General features: G+C 40.6%; 1 protein-coding gene across 2 annotated transcripts in view; it reads left to right on the forward strand.

The window, feature by feature from the left end:
* The first annotated feature begins 357 nt into the window (after positions 1 to 357).
* Positions 358 to 24,543, forward strand: part of RNF152 (ring finger protein 152) — a 100,874-nt gene continuing 76,688 nt past the window's right edge. Inside the window, exon 1 of one of the 2 annotated variants that reach the window (XM_027869102.1) lies at positions 358 to 434. The gene's annotated coding sequence lies outside the window, so the exon portion shown is untranslated. Of the gene's footprint in view, positions 435 to 924; positions 1,195 to 24,543 lie in introns of those variants that run through there. The other variant, XM_027869101.1, reaches the window with a different exon arrangement.

Below are 24,543 nucleotides of genomic sequence, written 5' to 3' on the forward strand. Positions count from 1 at the left end.
CCCCTTGACATGGAACACTGGCGGCCCTGAGTGCCTCACACAGACAGAAGGATCCGCTTTCTTTCAGGATCTCTCGTTGCATTTGTCGCTCCACAAAGGGCCCCTCTCCTAATCCTACTGTGAGAAATTTTTGGGGCAACCAAAACTGTGTAGACCTAGAGTGGCTCCAGGCCAGTTTCTGGGAACGTGATAAGCCTAGCTCCTCCTTCTTTCCCTCCCCCCCTCCCCCTCTCCCCCTCCCCCCTCCCCCCTCCCCCCCAATCTCTGGCCTCTTCCACGGCTCCGCCCCCTCCACTTCAAATCCCCGGGCTCCGCCCTCCTCCGCGGAGCTGCTCTGGCTTTCTGCTCTTCACACCTGACTCCCTCCCGGGTCCGGGTTCCATCTGGGGCTCCTGCTCGACGGCGGTGGAGGGAACCCCAGCGCTGGGGATGAGGTTGGGCCACTGGGGGGAAAAGGACGAGAGAGCTGGAGGAGCATTAGCCGCGGTCAGATCTCTTTACTGTCTGGAAGGTTCTGTTTCCTGGACAGCCGGACAGTCAGACTGACCCACGGACATTGCAGGGCAGGGGGTTGTAAGAAGTGGGAAGGAGGCGGAGCCCAGGGTGGGGGGCGGTGCCCGGGGAGGAGGAGAGCTCCTGCAAGCCCGGTCTGCTCTTGGTGTGTGTCTGTGTGTCTCTGGGTGTGAGTGTGTGTATGGTGCGCTCTCTGGTGTGCCACAAAACGATCTAGCCCCACTTTGTTCAGACACAGACAGAAAGGAGCGGCGGCGTTGTTAGGGGCCAGGCAGGCAGTGGGGGTCGAAGGACATTGCCGGGAGGCGCAGGGCTGCAGGAGCGGACCTGTGCGGGGCAGACTAACGGGCGGCTCGGACTGAGCCCGCAGCTTCTCCAGCCTCCCCGCGGGTGCTGCCCGGCCAGCCTCTCTGCTCTCCTCTGCTCAGCGGCGGGAGCCAGTTCGTGGGGAGTCCCAGTGTTTTCCTGGCGCGCTCGTACGTTTGTGGCTCTGTGTGTGACTGTGTGTGTGTGTGCGTGTTAGAGAGCGAGGGAAAGGGAGACCGAAACTGAGGGAACGCAGCAAGCGAGCGGCGGGCACGGGACGAACTGGGACAACCTAGGGATGCTGCTGCTGCTGCTGCCGCCACTGTCGCCGCCGCTGCTTGTTTAGGGCAGACTCCAAGAAGGCTAAAAGGAAAGGTCAGTGAGTTTCGTTTTGTCTTCTCGCTTCCGTCCACCTTTCTCTCTTCCTAGGCCCCCAGGACTCGTACAGGGTGAGTGGGTGGGTGGAGAGGTAGGGTGGTGTCTGATTTTCCAAAAACCAGAGAAGTCCAAAAAGCTGGCAGTGCTCTCACTGGCTACTGCAGATGTGCTTTATTTATTTGGCGAGAGAGAAATAGACACACACACGGGCACACACACACACACACACACACACACACACACACAGAGTGAGTTTCTTTCAATTGAGGGTGCTGGGGACCCCGCTGCCTGGCCCGTTGGTTAGAGGATTTGAGTGCAAAGGGCTGAAGAGAGACACTCTCTGCCCGGGTGAAGCATTCAGGGCAGAAGGGGATGGATGGGGTGGTCTGATGGGAGTTGAGGTTTTTAATAAATATTGGCTAGGTTGAATTTTAGCATGATGACTGAGGTGTTGGGGGGAGGGGGAGAAATCGCCGAGTGTCGATGTCTGTGTCTGTTCCTGGAGTCCTCGGATGCCCCCTGGAGCTCTGGTCAAACTGAGGATCTGAGTATGTGCGGGGGGGGGGGGCTGGGGAGGGGGCAGTGCAGCTACTGCTGGTGGGCTGAGAGATAGGCAACAACCCCTCCTGACCAATTCCTCAATTCTTTTCCCCTCTCCCCCAGGGCAAACAAAACAACCAAAAAGAGAGAGACAGAGACAGAGACAGACAGAGAGACAGAGACAGAGAGAGACAGAGAGAGAAGAAGTTAGCCAGCTGTGTGCCTAGGTCTAGCTTTCGCCTTATCTCCTTTCTCCAGATCAGGGGCAGAAGGGGCAGATGTTTTGAGGGCTTTCATGTGGCCAATCTCGCTTGACTAGGGTGAGGTGGTTTCTTCAGAAAGGGCAAGAAGCAGGACAAAGAGCAAGCGAGGGCTTGTGGAAAACATTGCAGTTCGCCAAGGAGGCTTTGCCTGTTTCCTGCCTGGGGGCATTGGTACAGTGTTTCCAAAGACCTGGTAGCAGGGAAAATTAAAACCAAAAACCAAATGAAGAAATAAAGAAGAGGTGGCTGGAAGGAATGGGGATGGGAAGACGGGGAGGACCATCTCAGGGGCTAAGAGGAGAGAAAACAGTGCCTGGAAATGCAGCGCTAGTTTGTTGTGTGCGTCTATGTGGGTGGCATGGATTTTAGTCTATTAACATGTGAATGGATTAGCTAGGTCTAGGTCTTCAGTATTTATTAATCTCAGGGTCGTAGTTTCTTATCCTACCGTTGTTCCCCCCACCTTTTGTTGTTGTCTGGGGTACCATACTTGCTTAAAACAGTCTCTACCACCAAAGGGAGAATTTGGGGGCCAGGGAAACTGCAAAGATGATATGAGGTGGTGGTTATTTTTTTTTAACAGTGGCAGCAAGAAAATATAAAATCCTTGTTCCTTCCTTACCTCAAACTCCAACCACTCTCCAATATACCCCCTCAGAACCACACATGACAGACTGGCTTGAAAGGATGCTTTCTTTGATTTCTTTTTCTGTCTGCTGCCAGTGTCTCTAACCCTTACTGCATGTAATTCACCGCAGGCAGAACAAAGCTCTGTCACAATTGTGCTTCCTGCTTGTCAACCTCTTCCCAGCAAAATACCGAATGTAAAAGGGATGCAATGACAGATTCAGGTAACCCCAAATACTCTTGGTAGCCACATGGATATCTCTGGATCCTTGTGGGACACAGCGATTACACAGATCTGTCTGGGCTGTAGTTCTAACTGCATCAAATAATTTCTACCTATGTGAAGGGAGGGTGTTAGAGGGTGGGGAGATAACAATCCTCCTAGTACGGAAATGCTATGTTTCTACTTTTTTTTTGAAATGTTAATTCCAGGCTGGGTGACTTTTGGGTTGCATGATTTTCTACTAGCCCCCTTTGCAATTTTGATATAACCTATCCATAGACAGTTTATTAGAAGATAGGAATTCAACATGCTTAGTTATCCATCTGTAATAATAAATTTTGGCTTTGTCTTCTGGAGCTGACATTTGAAAAGGTGTCATTCCAAGAATCTATTTAGAGACTCTCCCCACCCCCCAGGACTTAGTCGTAGCAGTCTCTACTGTAGTAATTCTTGCAATCTCCTACCTTATTGTGACTGCTCACAATGTCATAAATGTGTATGCAGTGAGTTGCTGAAGTTGTGGGAGAGAGAGCTGTTTAATTGTAGAACAAAGAAACCAAGCTTTAATAAAGTTTCCATTTATAGAGCTATGAACCAGGGTACTCTTTGATTCTTCATTTTTTCTGTAGGTCACTGGTTCTTCAGAAATTTGACTCGCAATTTCTTCTCTTCATTCCTTTCTCTTTCCAAGGATAATTGTGATTTGCTTGCAATTTAGAGATTTGTGGGTTATCTTGATAGATATCAAAGGGGGAAAAATGTAACCTTCAGCCTTCTTAGGATTCTGACCACTGTTTCCCCCCCCCCCCCAGGACATGGTTCTCTGTGAACTACACAAGTAGATTGGAAGTTGAATGTTTACTTCTGATGTTTTAATTATATTTACATTTTTTCCCCTGGTATGAGTGAAAAGCATTCTTCAGTCATGTTGTCTGTGGTACGACTTTATGATCATCACACATATCTGTTGCTAATTTTCTTTGAATCTTTGAAGAATAAAGTTTGTCACATATTAAAGCTTGTGCCACTCACCTGTAGTGTATCTGTTTGATTTGCTTTCTTTTGTTAAGGAAATCTGTCCTATTGTTGTTTGTCTGTTGTTCAAGGTGTTTAAAATTAATATGAGAAAGAATAAGTTATCTAGTCACTCCTGAAACAAAGGCCAAGGTTTTGAAATTATGTGACTGGTAAGAAGAATTCTAGGACAGGAATCTTTTTGACCAGTATTGTTAATGTCAGCAATCTTACGGGGTGTGTCCTGTCTCAAAAAAAAAAAAATAAAAGAAAGGAACAAAATAATGGGGAGGGTCATAATGTAATAGAAGCACAGGGTGTGGTTTTAAAAAAACTTTTAAAAAATTCAGCACAAACAAAAATCCACGTGGGGAAAAGGCTGGGTCCGCATGTAAGTTCATGTCCAAGTACATAAATATGCACGGGGCAACTTGAGGTTTTAAATTTTGTGCAGTAATAAAGTAGGATGGTATGTCGCAGTTATAGTCATGAGTGATTGAGATTTTTTTAAAAAAAGAACATTTTTTAATGTTTGTCATTTTGTTTTCTTTGTGTAGCTCACTGTATGGTTCAGTACAGGTTCACACTTCCTTTACCAGGGAGCTTACTCTTTTTTAGAAGTAACTGTTCCACTATTGGAAAACAGTAGTTAGAAAATGTTCTTTTCCTTGTCATTGAATTATTCATTGGGACCCTGGGCTGAATTAGGTTCAAGTCAACAAACAATTTATTCAGTGCCTACCACGTGCAAGGATGCTGCTGGGGTGGCTATAGAGATGACTCTATGGAATCTTTGCTTGGGGGCTCACAGTTTAATTGGAAAACTAAGACATGTACAAATAATGATGATACAAATTAGAGTTGGGTCATGTAATTGAAAGCTGGAAGGAACTTTAAGGATTATCTACTATCAACACTAAGATTCTGGAGAGGAGCGTAAGGAGTGAAATGAGTGAATTCAAAGTACCACAAGAAATTGCTCCATTGATGTTTACATGAATTCCTCATGTTGCTCCAAGCCAAGAGTTTCCTTCTTCCATTATACATCATTCCCTACCGTTTTACAGGGTTGTTGGAACCAGTCTATCCTGTTGACAACATTTTCTCTTCATAGTATTGTCCTGTTCCTGTTAGGATTGAACTTGATTAAAGGAGTGGAAATCTTTGAAACCAAAGGCTCTGTTGTATAATCTGACAAAGTAAACAGTGTGGGGGTTGGGATAGGTAGGAACATTTGCAGCTCTCATTTGCAGCTTAAAGTTATGGGGAGTCTAACAGAACTTAAAATCTGATTCCAACCACACCACTAGTATTTTATGCTAAATTTCTTAGCACAGTGCTTAGTACATAGTAAGACTTGTCTTCTTTCCTGATAGATCTTTGTTTGTGGCTTAGAAGCCACAAAACCCGCTCTCTAGAGATTTGGGTATATCACCTCTGCTGGTACCACCATGAAATGTGAAGTGTTTCCAGCTTTTCAGTTTCCACTGATAACATTTGAGCTAGCTTGTGTTTTTATAGGGGAGTAGATAAAAAGAACACTCTTTGCTTTTGGGCCAAACTACCCAAAACACCTGGGTTCCAGTTTTGGTTCTGTGACTTTCTAAATTTATAACTTTGGGTAAATCCCTCTCAGGCCCTCAGTTTCCTTTTCTGTAAAATGAGGTTTTTGGATGAAATGATCTTTTAAGATCCCTTGCTGTTCCCACATGTTCCAATTTTGTAATTTTGTGATTTGCAAGGGGGAAAAGCATAATCTTAGAAATAACACGAGGTTAAAAGTATTTAGAAAAGACTTAAATCTACATTAAAGTAATGGAATTTCAAGTTCAATTTTGTCTAGGCCAAGTGGTTTTCAGTGTTTTGGTCTCTAGGAATCCTGTAGCAGTATCTATGAATTCCAGTTGCCCCTTTGTCTCCAACCTGGAAAATGACTGCCCAGGCCAATTTCTGCCCACACCTGTCAGAGGTACTAACTTTTCTAGTCTTTACTTCAAAGGATATTCTTAGATTTACATCTTATTCCCAAACAGACAATACCATGAATAACCTAGTATTCTTTCTCTATCCAGATCATAATGAATACATCTTTTAAATTAGGTTCTTAAAAATCACTAATTCAGAGGTATCAAAGTCATGGCCTAACGAGTCAAAGCTCCTTAATGCTCTCAAACCAGCTTAAAATGTAATTGGAATATGTTTAACAAAATAAATGAAAATACAGTACAACATAGATAATGTGAATTTGTGGTTTTTTAAGTCCATATATAGCTGACAGGGATCCATTTTTATTCTGAGTTTGACACTACTAGCTAAGGCTATCAACTTCTTCCAACCAAGGGCAAGAGAAGATGTGGAGTAAAGACAATTCCCAAACTCAAAGGTACAAAGTCCTTTTTTTAAGTCTTTATCACACAATTGCCTCTATAATGTTAGACCAGACAGCTAGATGGTGCAGTGGGTAGAGTGCTGGGCCTGGTATCGGGCCGATCTGAGTTCAAATATGATCTCAGTTGCTTAATAGCAGTGTGACCCTGGACAAATCACTTAACCTCTGTTTGCCTCAGCTTCCTTGTTTTAAAATGGGGTTAATAAAAGCACCTACCTCCCAGGGTTGTTGTGAAGATTGACTTAGATAATAATTGTTAAGTGCTTAGCACAGTGCCTGGCACATAGTATTATATAAACACTAGCTATCATCATCATCATCCTCATCATCATCATTTAGACCTACCACACAAGTTTGGAATACTTACAGCATCAGATCTAGGTGTTGTTAATCTTAATTGTTAGAGAATCAATAACAAATTCTCCTTTGAGTCTCTTTTTGATAGTGGTCTAAATTGATGGAACACCATTCTGTTACCTGGAACAAGATAAGATGAATTAGATTATAACTTAATTTGTCTTATTTACCTTTTTCTCTATGAGATTTGAGAAGCACCTTGGTTTTCTCAGCAATACATTTTTTTTTTGCCTTGCTCAGTTTGTTCACGGTTTTGTACAAGGCACTATGCTTATATTTTCAGATTCTGTAGGTTTACATTGTTTAGGGTTTGCATGTCCCCAATACTGATTTTGGGGCAGCTAAGTGGTGAAGTGGATGGAGCATTGCCCCTGGAGTCAGGAGGACCTGGGTTCAAATCTAGCCTCAGACACTTAACTAGCTATGTGCCCAGGGCAAGTCACTTAACCTGTTTGTCTCAGTTCCTTATCTGTAAAATGATCTGGAGAAGGACATGGCCAACAGTATCTGCCAAGAAAACCGCAAGTGGTTAAGTTGACAGAAAGTCAACTTAACAATACTGATTATAATGGGTTAAAACTCTTTTGGAGTAGCTTGATGAACCTAAACTGCTTTTATTGGGGAGAAAAAGGTTTCTAGGTTCTAAATATCTTGTCAGATAACTTTTGGAATGCTGTAATCTGTCAACACTGTTTTTGAATCCTGAGACTATGACCCAGTGTGTTACGCATTCCTCCCAGCTTTCTATTTATTATCTGCCGAGTTGATGAACACGCTGGTCATCTGTGCTGAGGCAACTAGGACGTGGCAGTGAACAGGGAACTGAGCCTGAAGTCAGGAAAACCTGAGTTCAAATTTTGTCTCAGACCCTTACTAGCTATGTGACCCTGGGCAAGTCACTTAACCTCTGTTTGTCTGTTTCTTCAGCTGCAAAATGGGCCATTTATTTGTAAGTATAGGACTAAACTCCCCATTTCAGAGTTGTAAGAGACCTCAGAGAACACTTGGCCAAACTCATATTTGAATGAGAATTCCCTCTTCTAGGTTAGAAATAAATAGCCATCAAGAGTTTACTTGAAGACCACATATATAAGTGAGCAGGAGTGTTACTATTTTCCAAAGCCTATAACATTTTTGATAGTTCTAATTTGTATAAAGTTCTTTATTACCTGAAACTTAAATTTACCTTTTTGCAACTTCTATCCATTGTTCCTAATACTGTCCTTTGGAGTTCAGATCTAATCTCATCCCATTTCTGCACAGATAGGTTAAAAACTAGGGAATATAAGCACAGATGTAACAGCTCCCTCCTTCCACAGGCTTACATTCTAATGGAGAAAGACTACTGTATATATTGTAGAGCTGGAAAGGAATGGGGGAGATGAATTTCTTATAGGGCATGGTGTGAAAACAATTAAGAAGTGGAATGGACACTGGTTTCCAAACTCGATAATCCAGTTGAATGCTTGAAAAAAAAATTACTGTGTCTCAACTTCCTACCCCACATCCCTTATCTTTTTCTGGATCAACATCCTTAGTTTCTTTTCATCTAATCTTAATGTGGCATGAATTTGAAGCCTTTTAATCATTATGCTTGCTTGTCTTTTATTAATTATAATTATATGAATTTACATAACATATAATTATATTTTACTATTATGTAAATATTATACAAATTATAATTATGATAAATTAATTTCTTTCCTCAAATGTGGTACTAGGAACTCTAGTACTCTAGAGGTGGTCTGATCTGGACAGGGCAGAGTATAGTGGGGTCATCTATCTCCTTATTCCTTGAAGCTAACCCTCTAAGGTAGCCTAAGAGCATTGTAAATTTCTTGGCTACCATGTTGCATTGTTGATTCACATTGATCGTGTGGTCCTCTAAAATCCCCACATCCTTTTCAGATAAATTGCACTTAGCCTCTACAACTTGTACTTGTGAAGTTGCTATCTTTTAAACCAAGTATAAAGCTTGACGTTTATCCCTATTAAATTTCATCTTACCAGATTTAGTCCAGTGCTGTAATCTGTCAACGCTGTTTTTTGGATCCTGAGACTATGACCCAGTGTGTTACTCATTCCTCCCAGCTTTCTATTTATTATCTGCAGAGTTGATAAACACGCTGGTCATCTATGCTGAGGCAACTAGGAGGTGGCAGTGAATAGGGGACTGAGCCTGAAGTCAGGAAAACCTGAGTTCAAATTTTGTCTCAGACCCTTACTAGCTATGTGACCCTGGGCAAGTCACTTAACCTCTGTTTGTCTGTTTCTTCAGCTGCAAAATGGGGATAATAGCAGCACCTATCTCATAGGGTTATTGAGATAATGATAATTGAGATATTTATTTTTATTGAGATAATAATATTGAGATAATAATAAATGAGATAATATTTATAGAAAGATCTTATCATAGTACCTGGCATATAGTAGGTACTACTCCTGTCTGTGCCTTAAAAGTGTGAAATAGCCTAGGTGCTGAGGAGTTCCACTCAAAGTTGAGCTATTAATGACTAGTCTTTGGTTCCAGTCATTTAGCCAGTTCTAAATCCATCTACTTATACTTGTACACTCTCATCATCTTTTCTACAAGGATAGCATTAGCCAGTTTCAAATGTTTGCTAAAATACAGATGTAATAAGGCCACTCTGATGTGACCTGTTTTTTGATGGAGCCAGGATGCCTTATTGTGGTCTCATTTCTTTTCTGGATATTCAGTATATTCACTTTTTAATAATATACAATAAAACCTCCTCAATTTGGACTAAATGGGGACAAGGGTAGTCAGAAGTAGTAATAAATCTGAATTAGAAAATATTCTTAGAGAAATGAGTTTCATCATTTTCAAGTATATGTCATAATTTAACTGTTATATTAAAGTGTTACATATATTCTTATAAAGAACCTGCTTTAATGCGTAGAGAAAAATGACTGATAATGAATAGATCAGTTTCTTACATGCAAATTGATATTCCTCTGTTTGACACTTAGTCTTTCACAGTCTGGCTAGTGCTTATCTTTCTAGCTCGATTACTCATTATTCTCTCTCCCTCTCTCTTGTGTTGCAGCCATGCCCGCCTGTTTGCTGCTCCCCATAGCCAACATGCCATTTCTGTCTCTTGTCCTTTGCACAGTTTCTTCTGCTACTTACAACACTCTCTTAGATCTCCTAGCTCCCTTAGAGGGTAAGCTCTTCACCACTTCCCTTTGTTAGTGGCCCCTTATCTACCCCAGAAATTACTTTTTATTTATTTATTCATCTTCCATCTACTTGTCTGTGGATATCTTGTATTCCTCAGTAGAGTGTAAATCCCTTTAGGTCAGGGGTTGTCTTATTTTGTCTAAGTATTGCTGCTGTCTAGCACATTTCTTGGCACATAGTAGATGCTTAATGGGTGGTGAACAAATGAAGTACTTCAAGGTTCCTGAAATGCATTTGTTCTAAGTATACAAAGTAACGTACACTATTAGTTCACATTATTTTTTGGGAAAAAAAAAAAGATACAGCTGATTGAAGAAGGAAATGCCGTTGTAAGTCCTGACCCAGTTGTTATTAATAGAAAAATAATGGATTTTACATTTAGGTTCATGTGAAAAAGACTTCGGTTTTTGTGGAATGCAAGCACAGTATGAGCCAGTGTTGTGACAACTGTCAAAAGTACTGCTATCTTGTGCAGATCTGTGTTTTCAGTGGAGGGAGCTCCTCACTGAGGGAATTCCTTCTATCAGTGCACATTGGTCCTTATTCTTCTTGGACATTGAGAGGGTAATTAGCTTGCTGAGGGTCACATAGGCAGTATATGCCAGAGGTAGGACCTACACCCATATCAGTCCTGCCTCAAACACAAACTCTAGCACCTGTGCTTGTCACATTACCTCTTAGGTTGTATTTATAGAAGGACAGGCAGCTAGATGGCTCAGTAGGTAGAGTGTTGGGCCTGGAGTCACGAAGACCTGAGTTCACATTTGGTTCTCAGACATTTACTAGCTGTGTGACTGTGGGTGAGTAACTTTAACATTCTTTGTCTCTATTTCCTAATCTGTAAAATGAGAAGGAAATGAAAAAACTACTCCAGTATCTTTGCCAAGAAAACCCCATGCATAGTGTGGTCCACAGGGTCATGAAGAGTTGGACACAACTGAAACAACAACAAGCTTATGGAATAGGATAGATGCTAGTTCCATTCTTCTTTGCCTAGTAGACTATTCTTTTAACTTCTGGATATCATATTTTAAGAGGTAAATGGACATCCTTCAGTTCAATGGAGGAAGGGTAATCAGTATGATTGGGAGAGGGGGAGGAACAGAAACTGTCATATGAAGAATGGTTGAAGGATCTATGGATGTTTAGCCTGGAGAAGAGAAACCTTGTAGCCTGGCAGATCTGATCATTATCTCCAAATATATGAAGGGCTGTCACTGTGGAAGAGGGATTAAACTTAATCTACACAAAATGGCAGATCCAGGGCCAATGCATAGAAATGGTAGGGATGAAGATTTTGGCTGGGTTTAGAGAAGGACTTCCTAACAATTAGAACTATCAGAAAATTTAATAAGCTAGTATTTAATTAGTGGAATTGCTCTCTCTCTCTCTCTCTCTCTCTGTTTTGAAGAGGATATTGTTATTTATCCTTTGTTCTTGAAGAGGACCATGACATCAGGGAGATGATGTCATGACATGAAGTGAATTGGATTTAAGTGAGGGAGGGCTGTGCCAAGTCACCAGCCTCACTTTCTCCCCCAAAGCTTTTTTGGGAATACTGGGGAAAGAATTCAGGCTTTTTGGTAAGAGTTGGCCATTGTGAAGTAGGTGTTCCCTTCCATTTCTGAGATTCTATGACTAGCATATTTTTAATATGAACTGAATAATTTTTCACTCGGGTATTTCCCATGATACTACATTGGTAGTAAAATGAAGGAAATTACATTTATCTGGAGTAGGAAGGCCAGTGTCTAATTCCAAGGATATTTCAAACAGATTAGGGATACTCCGCAACAGGTACTAGTCCTTAGGAGAGGCATTTCACAGGTGTTCTCCTCGCTCCTTAGAGTTAATGTAATTATACTTCTCATGGGATGTGAAATCATCGGAGAGAAATCTTCCAGATAATATCTGGGGATACAAGGTAAGCATTTAGAGTAACTTGAAGTCACTCTCTTAACCTTTGATGTCTTAGTTGATGCAACCAAAACTAATGCAACTAGGTAGCACAGTGGAGAGAACTCTGGGTCTAGAGCAAGGAAGACCTGAGTTCAAATTCAGCTTTAGACATTTACTGACTGTGTAAACCTGGGCAAGTCACTTTACCTCTATTTCCCTCAGTTTTTTCAACTTTAAAATGGGGATAATAATAGTACCTACTTCACAGGGTTGTTGTGAAGATAAAATAAAATAATTTTTGTAAAATACTTAGCACAGTTCATGGTACATAGTAGGCACTATATAAATACTTCCCCCCCCCCCCCCCGGTACCAAAATGTATTTGTTCATTTTGAAAGAGATGTATGATTGCATAAGTTGGAATTTTCATGGTTTCATATGCAAAAAAAATGTGGGATCACTTTCAAACTTAGAATTTTGTATGTCTGTTTTTGGACTGATTTAACATGCGTAATAAAATTCACCAAAAAATGACTGTCAGTTGGGAGATGAGACTATGTTAAAAAGATAGGAAGAGAAATCTAGATGAGGCCTTTACTACATGCTTTAATCCTAAGTGCATGGAACAAAGCAACAACCTTAGAACCAAGGTCTAAGAACATAATGGGAAAAGGAAAGGAAGATTTTTTTAGGTCAGTTCCAGGAGGATTCCTGCTAAACCTGAGAGACAGATGATCATAGGGATAACAATTTCAACCCAAGGGCCAGTGTGGTCCAATAGAAAGGATGCTGGATGAGGAATCACAGGACCTGGGTTTGATTTCTGTCTGTTCTACTTACTACCTGTATTTCCTACAAGTTTCCCCCAATAGAATGTAAGCTCCTCAAAGATACTGACTTTTGCTTTTGTCCTTGTAACCCAGAACGATCTAATTCCTAGCACAATGATTGGCACCTAGTAGGCACCTGATAAAGAATGCCATTAGGTTCATTGATTTTTGTGTGTAAAGGCACATCTCCTTTCTGGGCTTAGTTTCCTCATCTATAAAATGAAGGGAATGGGATGGACTCCTCTCTTTAAGATTCCTTCATGCATTCAATAAGCAATTATTAAGGACCTTCTGTATTCCAGGCACTGAGGATTTAAAGACAAAAATTGAAAAGCTCCTGCCCACAGAGCAACACATACAAAGGAAAAATACATAGAAAAAAATATACAAAGTGTGGTGAAGGCATTAGTAACTGAGAAGACCAAGATAGACTTCCTTTGGGAAGTATCACTTGAACTGAGCTTTGAAGAAATCCAGAGTTTTACAAGGTGGTGGTGAGAAGAGGGAGCAAGAGCCAGTGAGAAGTGTCTCAGAAGTGGGGGAGAGGGAGCCTCACTGTCTGTACTGGAAATAACTTTCCATTTCATCCTTGAGTGTGGTGGTAGTGAAGAATTAACTGAAGATATTTCAGTGAAGGAGTAAGGATGTGGTACTCTGTTTTGCTACCTTGTGAACCAATTGCTTAACTGAAAGCAAATCAGATGAGGGATTTCTCATCCTCTGGTATCTAGGATGCTCATCAAGAAATGTTTCAAGTCGTAATAGAGTATCTGAAAGAGTAATGAATGGGACAGATGACAAAGCTAACAAACTTTGATATATGATCCCTCTCAAGAATGGATCTGAAGTTTTATAGGGCTTTTATAGAAGGCAATTAAGACAAGTAGAGGAGGCCTGTCCCTAGATCCAAACTCTTGAGGTTGGGGGTTGACCTCAACACAACCCAAAGCCTTCTGGGGTCTCTTGTTTCAGCCCTCCTCTGGCTCTTGTGCACTAAAGAAGTCACTTCAGGTAATCATTCCTGAACTAGGGTTTGGGGAACTTTTAATAAAGAGAGTTTTCTGCTGTTGTCTTTTCCTTGCTCTTCACTCTCATTCCTCAAGGGAATCAGTTCAATAAGCACTTATTGAGGTTATATGTGCAAGACCACGTGAAGGAACTGAGGTTACAAAATGGAAAAAAGAACACAAGTCTCCCTTCTCTTACAGGAGTTAAAAATCTATTAGAATTGATTTGATAAACATTTATTGAATGTCTCCTGTGTATATAGAGTACAGGAATACTGTTCTAGGTCCTGGGGGAAGTACAAAGTGTAGGATAGCATAGGTCCCTTCCCTCATGGAGTTTACATTTAGTAAGCTGATATGAGACAGTTATAATACCTGTTGGTATTGCATTGGAGAGACACAAATAAAGTTCTGTGTACCTTAGATTATTGTTGTTGTTCAGTCATTTCAGTTGTGTCTGACTCAGTTGTGACCCCATTTGGGGTTTTCTTCGTAAAAGATACAGGAGTGGCTTGCCATTTCCTTCTCCAGCTCATTTTACAGATGAGGAAACTGAAGCAAACAGGGTTAAGTGACTTGCCCAGGGTCACACAGTGTGTAAGTGTCTGAGGCTGGGTTTGAATTCAGGTTTTCCTGATTCCAGGGCCAGCTCTCTTTCTACTTCGTCAACTAGCTGCCCCGTGTTCCTTAGATATGTCCTTTTTGTTTGCTTTATTTAGTTTTGTAGGTGACACAGAGCACTGGACCTATTAGAGTCAGGAAGATGTGAGTTCAAATGTCACTTCAGTCACTTAACCTCTGTCTATTGCCTTAGTCTCCTATGTCTTTTTCTGTCTCCCTCCTTCCCTCCCACTCTCTCCTCTCCCCCCTCCCTCATTCACCCTCTTCTCCCTCCTGTGGTAGTTGTACAGATAAAATGAGATATTTGTAAAGTGTTTTGCAAACCTGAAAGTGCTATGTTCCTTAGATATGTCCTTTTTGTTTGCTTTATTTAGTTTTGTAGGTGACATGGAGCACTGGACCTATTAGAGTCAGGAAGATGTGAGTTCAAATGTGGCTTCAGTCACTTAACTTCTGTCTATTGCCTTAGTCCTATCTCTTTCTCTGTCTCCCTCCCTCCCTCCCACTCTCTTCTCTCCCCACTTCCCTCATTCACCCTCTTCTCCCTCCTGTGGTAGTTGTACAGATAAAATGAGATATTTGTAAAGTGTTTTGCAAACCTGAAAGTGCTATATAAATGCTTGCTGCTATTATTACTGTTGTTGTTTTAATTATTGTTGCTATTATATAAATATATAAATTATTATATAGCTTGTTATTTATTGTTACATATACATTATTATATAAACACACAATTTTATAACATTATATATAAATATATTATATATTATATAAGTTTATATAATAAAAAATTATATAAAGATATATTATTATATAGCTTTCAAAAGATAGGTACACAAAGGTTTCTGGATATGTAAGACATTTACATTTTGTTTAGGGTGGACCTCATTTCACATGTGCTTCAGATGTTCCATTGAAGGAGATGTGCTTGTGATGGCCCAGCCTAGTGTTACCTGATATCAATAAAGGACTCCTCCTTCCTTCCTGGCTACTCCAAGTTTTCTCTTCTACTTTTTCTCCCTCATTCTTACCTGCTGAAGCAATTTAATGTCTTTGGCTCAATTCCTGTCTGTAAATCCGTATAACAATATTTGCTACATACCTCACAGGGGTGCTGTGAGAATTAATGAGAGAGCCGATGAAAAGTTCTGTGGAAGTACATTGTATTATTAATGCTTTGAATCCTTTGACACTCTCTCACATCTGTGCTTTCATTTCCGTTCTCATTGCCATCATCCTGGGTCAGGTCCTTATCACTTTGCACCTGGACTATTTGACCTCTTTGCTTGGTCTGTCCTGCCAAGCTCTGCCAGATTGTCTTCTGAAAACAATACTTTCTAGCTTAAAAATATTTGGTAGCTATATGTCACTTAAAGGATAAAAAAAAATCCAAATTTAATTAGCCTGGCATTCAGGCACTGCAAAATGAGGCTTCCACTTATCTTTCTAACTTGTGCCTTGCTACTCTCCAATTTAATTCTTCATTTCAACCAAAGTGTTGTAACTCATCCCGACTCTCCCCCAGGCTGTTTTGTGCATTCAGAGTTCCAAACTTTGCACATACTTTTTTTTTGTTTAAACCTGGAATTCTCTTCCCTTTATTCTCACTTGTTGGAACCCTACCCCATCCTCCAAGGCTCAGCTCACATACCATCTTCTTTTGGAAGCCTTTCTACATCATCCCATCCAGTATCAATCTCTTGCTTCCAAAATCCTGCTTCCAGAATCCTGTGGCATTCATCTGTACGATTCACTAGATACTATTTTTGTGACTAATTTTGCTTCTGTGAAGAACATACCTTTTATTCTCAAACATATGTGTTCTTATAATTTTCTAGCAGAATGTAAGCTCCTTGAAGACAGGGACCAGACTTCCTTTCATGTTTATTTGTATTCCTCATAACATCTAGCACAATCCCTTGCACGCATTTAACCTCCCGATGACTAACTTTTTGCTAGCCTTGTCATTTTCTAAACCCTTTGAGGGTAGGGACGGTTTTTCATTTCTGCCTTTTTATTGGTCCCAGTAGTGCTTGTTGAATTTCATTAATTAAAATTGAACAGACTAGTAATGGCTTTCTACTGAATTAGTGATAAAAAAGGAATACAAAGTCTTTTGACTTGTGTCCTGATTGAAAATGATGTTAAGTACCAATACTAATGAAAATTACACTTGGATATTTGGATTGATGTATTTAACATCTTTATAAACATTTTATAAATGATAAAACAAATACTATAAGACCCAAATGTCATAGGTAAAACCTGAGGGCACAGGGAGAGAAATTAGTATTTCTTGCAAGAGAACATAACTTTTATAGAATTGGCTCTTTTAAGCATATTTTCAGTTGTCATTAATTTGTTTTGTGAAAACAAGATATTAGAACAAAAAATACATAATTCCATAGGAACCATGTTACAAATGGGATAGTCAGCAGGCTGATACTTTGGCATTAATAATGCCTTTTGCTAGCTTGCATTGCCTCTGATTAACTGGTTGATGTTGCTAGTAATTGACCTAATAAAATTATATCTGGATTTTGTGATACTATGAAGTTTAGTTATAGTGAGAATTTGATTTCTAAAACCATTTGTTTTCTAGTGCTCACTTCTTCCCATGGCACCAGCAATTTAACACTCCCACCCTTGGCCCTAGGCAGGGCTGGTGTTCTGGTGGATTCCCTAATTTTCTTTTCCTCTTTTCATCCTCCTGGTGCTTGCCTACTGCTCTGCCTTGTTCACATCTGTCTGTCTTGGAGCAATGGCAGATTAAAGATTTCAAGTGTGTGTGTGTGTGTGTGTGTGTCTGTGTCTGTGCATGTGTCTGTGTGTGTTTTAAAGCATACCTTTGCAGGTATGCATACCAATATGGCTCACTAACTGGGGAAAAGCCCTAGTTATAATGTATTAATGATGCTACTGTGAAATGCTGTTGATGTTGGGATGAGAATTATTGCCTGTACTGAAATTTTCTGCATTTCCTTAACACCTTTAACACCTTTCACTCTCTGGTTTTTTAATTCTACTTAACTGCCACTTCAAAAAGGAACACCTGCTCTCTGTGACACACATTGGAAACAAACAAAAAAAAAAAGCTATAACCTTACACCCCACCAGGCTGGTCACAATCTCTATTGGGGAATGCTGATTTTCATTTGCGTATGTCAGGACTTTGTGACTATAGTCTGTAATTGGCCAACATACTCCCTCTGCAATTAGCCCTGCTGCTGAAGCTCTCTTTGTGGCAGACATCTGCTTTACCTTACCTGCCTTGATTTGAGTATCCTCATTCACATTATAACAACCCTCTTTGTGACTCTCAGAACTCCTGATCATTATGGATACTGTTATTATGAAAGAGCGAAATGTGCTCAGCTGCTGGGAGAAAATGGCCAGGAATACATTAACATTAAAATAACATTCTCATATTGACTGATAGTGAATGAAGCTGAGATAATAGTTTCAAAAACAATGACATATTTGGTGTGATATTCTTTTGTAGTTGTGTGCTTTGGGGTAGGTTTGAGAATTGCTACTTTGAAGGTTAATATTACATTAAATGTGATTGGGAAGCACATAGATAAGTCTCTCTACTCTATTTGGAGAATTTACCCCTTCGTTGCATGTAACTTATGAGCTCCTCTCATAATTTTATGTGAAAAATAACCAAATCAGCCATGCAGATAGAGGCCCACCATTAATTTACACAAGAGACAAGCTAGATGTCCCTGCCCCATCTCATTGACATTTGAGAACTGTGTACTAGGGTTGGTGCTAATCACAATATGGTGTTTTCACCTCTGCATTCCTGTCCAGCTGTCTTATTAAAAGGATTATTTTCAGATGCCACATCATTGATTTAAACCACGTTTGGGGTAAAAATAGTACTGGGTTCGTCTATGGGCTTTGCATTCTGGTATCTTGTCCTTTAGTGTAGGAAGGAGTGGGAAGGAGAGGACAAAGTATATTTGACACTCATGTGTGAGTCCAACATGTCCCATGTATCCATCTCATTTGGTCCTAGTTAATGGGCAAGTATTAATGAAGGCTAAGTTCAAGTACCATTTACAAAGGAAGTGGGGGGGGGTTGGGGAGGGGTTGGGAAGGGAGATACCTTCCATGGTCACCCCAGTCATTAGTGGAGGAACATAGATTGAGACCTGGAAGAGATATCAGAATGCCATCTAGTACAACTCCTTTGTTTTGCATTAAAGGAAACAGACCCCAAGAGGTTTAATTAAAAACCCAAGGTCACATAGGTTAACCCCCCACTCACCCACCCAGTTACTGTATTTACCTGTTGCATCCCCTAGTGGAATATATAAAATCTTTTAAGGCTTGACCTTTTTATTTATCTTGTTAATCTCTCTATCCCAGGTACCTAGCATGGTGGTAGTAAGGTCTTAGTAAAGGCATATTAAATTGATAGCACTGTGGGGCCACAAGGAAGCCTTGTTCTTCCTCTTCTCTGCTTTTCTCAGTAACACAACAAGCTCTTTAATATGAACTAACCACAGGGTGTGGTGTAGGAATAGGTGGATTGGATAGAAGCAAGGCCAGTATGAATTGTCATCTAAGGTAGGGAGACGTGACTATCAAAAGTTTGAACAATGCAATGTAGCACGTAACTAAGGGCTAAAATTGTATGGTGAAGACTTAGAGTTTGTGGCAGATATCAGTAGGGAGCCCACTAAAGCCAAAATGGCACAGAGGACAATAGGGCCGCAGCATTTAGAGCTGGAAGGACCCTTCAACTTCATCCAATCCAGGAGTGAGGAACCTGCAGCTTGGAGGCCACATATGGCCCCCTAGGTCCTCAAGTGAAGCCCTGTGACTGATGAAGGACTGCACTCCACTTGTGGCCTTGGAGCCACAGGTTCCCCACCCCTGATCTAATCGAGCCCTTTCTCCTTAACTTTGCTAAAGAAGTGAAGTAACTTCCCCAGTGTCACACAGAAGTAGCCCATAGGAAAGCAAGAAATGAGACCTAACTACTCACATTTCTGGTTAGGGTAGGGGGAAGGAGAAAAGAAGAAGGGGTGGGTGTGGAGGAAGTTCTTATTAGGCTGATCTTTACATATTGCAGGAAACCCAATAATTGCTGTTACTTATGGAAATTCCCAGTCCGGAAAGGAATGTGACCAGTAGGGATAGCTGTATGTGGTCTCCTTTCTCTTCCCATCCATCACACCTTAATGTGTACTTTAGCAAATCCAGTGCCTACAGATGACTTCAAGGAAATCAAAAGCAACAACTTGTTGGGAGAAAATAATAGCCAGTGTTATCTATCATTTGCACAATTTTCATGTGTTATCTCATTCAATACTGTAGACTGTAGAGCAGATCTAAAGGACTTTTGGAAGACGATTCATTTTAAAAAATTTTTTTCCTCTTTTATCCACATTATTCCAGGAAAATCTCCCCTCACCCCTAGTTACATTAAAAACTCTGTGGTGTAAACTGGTATAGTGCTGGGAAGACCAGTCTGGATTAGGAAAAAACTTGAATTATAGAATTTTTAGACTAATAAAGCATTGTATCATAGAAAAACTCAACTGGCCTATATTCATGAATAAATAGGAAATATTTACAAGTAATATAAATCTGCTACAAATGGGTATTTCTATGTTGCCTAAAATATTTTAAGTTTGTTCTCTTAACTAGTTTAAATATTTTTTCCTATAACCTTATTTACATTAATAATTTACTTAGGAATCAGTTTCTTCATGAATAGGACAAAGGTAAACTTTACCTTATTTTCCTTAAAATAAGCAAAAATTCTGAAATGGTAGAACCCACATTAATAAGATGTTGCCGCCACATCATGTGTTCTTTTAAAATATTAAGTACCTTTTAAAGATGTCATATTTGAAACGATCTCAGTATAACTACACTAATATAAAAGCTGAGATTATAATCAGAGCCTTTTATAAAACTAGTTACAATTCCCAAACAACGACCATAGATTTAGAGCTAGGAGGGACCTTCCTTAGGTCATCTAGTTAAACCTCATTTTACATACAAGGACACTGAGACCCAGAGAGGTTTAGCCACTTGTTCAGGATCCCACAGGGGCTAAGTGACAGAGCTGGGTTTTGAACCCAGGGCTACTGACTCTCAAGCTGATGTTCTTTCCAGTCCAAGTGCTGCTTCTAAGGCCCATGACCAAAGAAGGATCACAAAGCTTATGTCAGAATAAAGTTAGTTGGGTGTGTACCATTTCTAGCTCTTGATGGTTATGAAATGGTTGCATCACCTGCAGTTGATTGAACCTCATCAAAAGAGGGAGACTGTAGAGTGTTCGTCAAAGCTAACTTTGTGACTATACAGGTGGCCTCAAACTTTGACTGGTGTGAGTGCTTAAAGGCCTTGGGTGTGGGTTTGGTACAGTGGTATGAGGGCCAAGGGTGGGAGAGGGTAATCTTTCAAGCCCAGCCCACCATTTCAACTTTGCCCAAATGACGTTAGGCCCCTCAGACTGGATCCCCTTGGTGTGGTGGAAGAGCACATACCTGTTATTTCTATGACATTAGACAATAACCTTTCTTGGCCTCAAGACCTTTTATCTATAAAATCAAAGATTTGGATTAGATGAGTTCAGAGATCTTTCCTAGCTGTAAGGATCTGTGATTTTTGATCTCCTTGCCTCTTCTCAAACTTATCCTGGAGCAAATAGGAACCCACAACGTAGACTTAAATTGTGCTTGATTTCACAAGGGACCTTCTATACCATGGAAGCCAATCATACGCTGATCTCTTGTGGGCATTCTGAAGGAGAGACTTTGGCATTTTATGTGGCTAGAGATGCCATGATATCGATGGGAGTAAGCTCCAACATCCTAAAGAAAAGGCAGCCAATCATTACCTTTATGATGGAACGGACTTTGGGTTTGTGCTACTTTTCATCAAAGAGCCATCACAATTGAGACATATGTTGCTGCGGTGGTTTCATCATTTCTTTCTCAAAAGACATCTGTGCAGACTTACAGGCCTGTGACCTTCACGGGGCCAAGGCGCCTTATTTTTGGGTGGAGCAGCATGTGATGTTTACAGAATGGTTGCCCTTGTCTTTTTAAAATCGCCTTCTCCTGCCTTATGTTTGCTGCAGTGAGGCCCCTGGGAAATGTCCCTGTTGTAAAGGGGGCAATTTGAAACATGACTGTAGTGTGTGTGTGATGAGGTTTATGTACCTGCTGCACATAATCCTGCAGTGAAGGACACCAAAAAGATTTATGGGATAGTCCATTATATAAACTGGAGCTGGGGGAGGGAAGGGAACACAGGGAATGTATCTATAGCTATACTTACACATGCCTACATACACACATGTGCATATGTACACACATACATACATACACATATGTACACACATATATAAACTATTGAGAGAGAGGAGGGGGAGGGGGGAAGAGAGACACACAGACGGACAATTCAGTCTCAGGGAACTGGGGGAATGGAAGGAAATTCCAAGTGCTGAGTTCTAATTGGCTCTGCTCCTTTGAATCACAAACGTTTAAGCTGTCAGGCTGATGGGAACAATAGAGAGCCTCAGATAAATGGAAGCTCCTCGAGTTCTTTGGAAAGTACCTCTAATGACAAAGCCCTTTGTTCTGTTCTTTTCAAAGTATTGTCTGTCTCTCCCACTGGAATGCTACTGTTTACAATCTAGTGATGTTAGGTTGGTTATTGCAGGGTGCACAGCTAATCACCCAGTGCTGTAGTTACATTGCTAATTGTATCAGTTCTGTAAATCCCATGCAAATGGTGAGTGGGGGTGGGGGGGGGCGGCAGCACACGCAGAGAGGAGTGTCCCCATATCTGGTATCTCCACATGCCAGGGTTTTATCTGTTGTAATCCCTAATGGAAGGAGAGTTTACTTTTAAAACAGTTATCATTCACCAGATACACTAAGATCTCATAGTTGTGTTTACTTTAGTTTTCCTGATCAGACCAGCTGTTTTATGTGTTTAGTAGTTCTTCCAAGAAAAAAAAAAAAAGGTCAATGGCTTAACTTTCTTGTAAGCTTTTAGGCCAGTAGGACCCACTTAATTGAGTGCCTTTTTTCAACACACAGAAAGTACTCATAGAATCAGCACATCTGAAGCAAGCAGAGTGCTGCTTTGCCTTTTGTCTTTACATCTGCGTTACCCAGACTGGTGCCTTTAACGTAGCAGGCCCTTGATATTTGATTACTGAATTGAAGTGATTTTTTTTCCTTTTCTTACCAGTAGGATCAGAGCTCATGAGAAAAGTTCATACATTTTTACAGAATAGTAAAGAAAAAAAAAATCTTGGAAAATTTGTTTCCTTGACTAAATAATGTATTTCTAATGGGAAGATTTTTATCTTAACAAAAAGTTGGTTTGCAGAGAAAATAGGTTTACCATTGCTTTACAAATCTGTAGTAAGAGATACTGAAATAAATAGTAACTTTGGAAATAAAACAGATAATAACTCTATAATCTTGTTAATAGGGATTTTACTGCATTCAGAAGAAAAGATAATACATGTAGCATTTCTCCTCAGTATGGAATCTTAGAGATGCCCTTCTGGTTTTATGTAGTGACCAAAAACACCTGTCCTGGAGAGACACAAACTAGTCTGGATTTGCCAGCAGGTCACCTGAGTTTCCTGGGTTTGGTGACCTTGGGCAAGTCACTTCTCTAAATCCTCCATTTCCTTACCTGGAGGTTGTACCGAGGGCTCCCTCTCACATGTGGGCATGTTCCTCCAGAAGACTACCTAAGGTTAAAGGCACCTTGTCAGCATGTACTGAAAACCATAGTTCGAACACAAGCCTTCCTTTAAGTCTTTATTTTTGCTGGACCAACCAGAGGACACTAATGAATAATCAATCATAGAAAAATAAGTGACTAAGATTTCTTATGCATAGAGGTACACTCCCCTACTTGTAGCATGGCATGGGGGTGGGGGGTGGAGGGTGGAAGGGGAAAGGAATACCTGTAGGGAACCTGGTGACCAGAGAACATGCATGGAGTGTAACACAGGTAGGGAACAAACTCATGTAGCTAGGCAGCACTCCTGTCTCACACATGCATGTGTGCAGTGAGTGCCTGGCACACAGTAAGCCCTAAATAAATGCTTGTTGCTTTCCTGCTTGCCTTTGGCAGATCATTTAACCCGTCTGGGTCTCAGTTTCCTTCATTGTAAAATAGGAGAAGTGGATTAGACCCAAGGTGTAGGTCAACCTCTGATGTTCCTTGTGCTGGTCTCTGCTGACCTGCTGCTGCTCCTGTCTCCCGCCATCTGCAGGGATGGGGTGATTCTGCTTCTTCCCTGCATGTGCCAGCTAGTCTTCGGAGGGAGAAGCCTATTACTACCTCTTTTTAAAAAATAATATTTTATTTTTTCCCCAGTTACAGGTAAAGACAATTTTTAACATTCATCTTAAAAAAAGTTTTGGGTTCCAAATTTTCTCTCTCCCTCCCTAAGATGGTAAGCATAGTACTGCGTCTTAAAAGCCCCCATTTGTATTGTGGTTAAAACCACAAGTCAGCCGCAAGCAAGAGAAACCTTTGAGGATTTTTAAGTCATTCCTTTGAGCTCCTTTGCTTCTGCTGGATCCTGGAATCTTATTGGAATCTGATCAGAGTTTAGGTCTAAATTTTAACTAAAATCTCATTGTCTGTGGACTACTATTAGCAAAATGGCAAAGAAGCTGGGGTAGGGATTTCTTCATAACTCCTCTAATGCCCCTGGTTTCACCTGGCTCAGGAGTAAGACAAACCAACAAGCCTTTTATTAAGGGCTTACTAGGTGCCAGTCCCTGCCCTTAAAGAGCTTATATTCCAGTGTGAGAAGTCAACAAAAAATGGAGCTGAAGAGAAGTGTGTGCATTTGTGTGAGTAGGTAAGACTAAAAAGTGATTCTTAAAGCTGGTGAAACTGGACCCTTTGCCCTTTCTTCTTCTAGCAAGGAAAATATTGTTACATGTAAACTGAGGATAATGATAATCATGCCACAGATCTCTCAGGGTTGTTGTGAGGACAGTACTTTGCACCATATAAGTAGGATATATTCCTTAAAAATACAGTCATCTAGTGTATAGTGAGTTAGCCAGATTGAAATGGAAAAGAAAGAGAAAACTTCAGAGAATTTATGTACAATAGTCAATGTAAAGTTTACTCTGTATTATCTAAACGAGATTCATCATAACTTTTAAATTCTAGTATCTGTTTCACTCAAACTGAGTATTATGACACTCATGTCACATATCTCTCAAGGTTCTTGTGAGGAGAGTACTTTGGATATTATAAAGCACCATATAAATAGGATATATACCTAGAATTGTAATTGTCTAGTGTATTGTGAATTGTCCAGTTTGAAATGGAGGAGGAAAAAAGGAGAGGCTT

This window comes from Vombatus ursinus, unplaced genomic scaffold (genome assembly GCF_900497805.2).
Source record: "Vombatus ursinus unplaced genomic scaffold, bare-nosed wombat genome assembly UNPS02014791.1, whole genome shotgun sequence".
NCBI lineage: Eukaryota > Metazoa > Chordata > Mammalia > Diprotodontia > Vombatidae > Vombatus > Vombatus ursinus.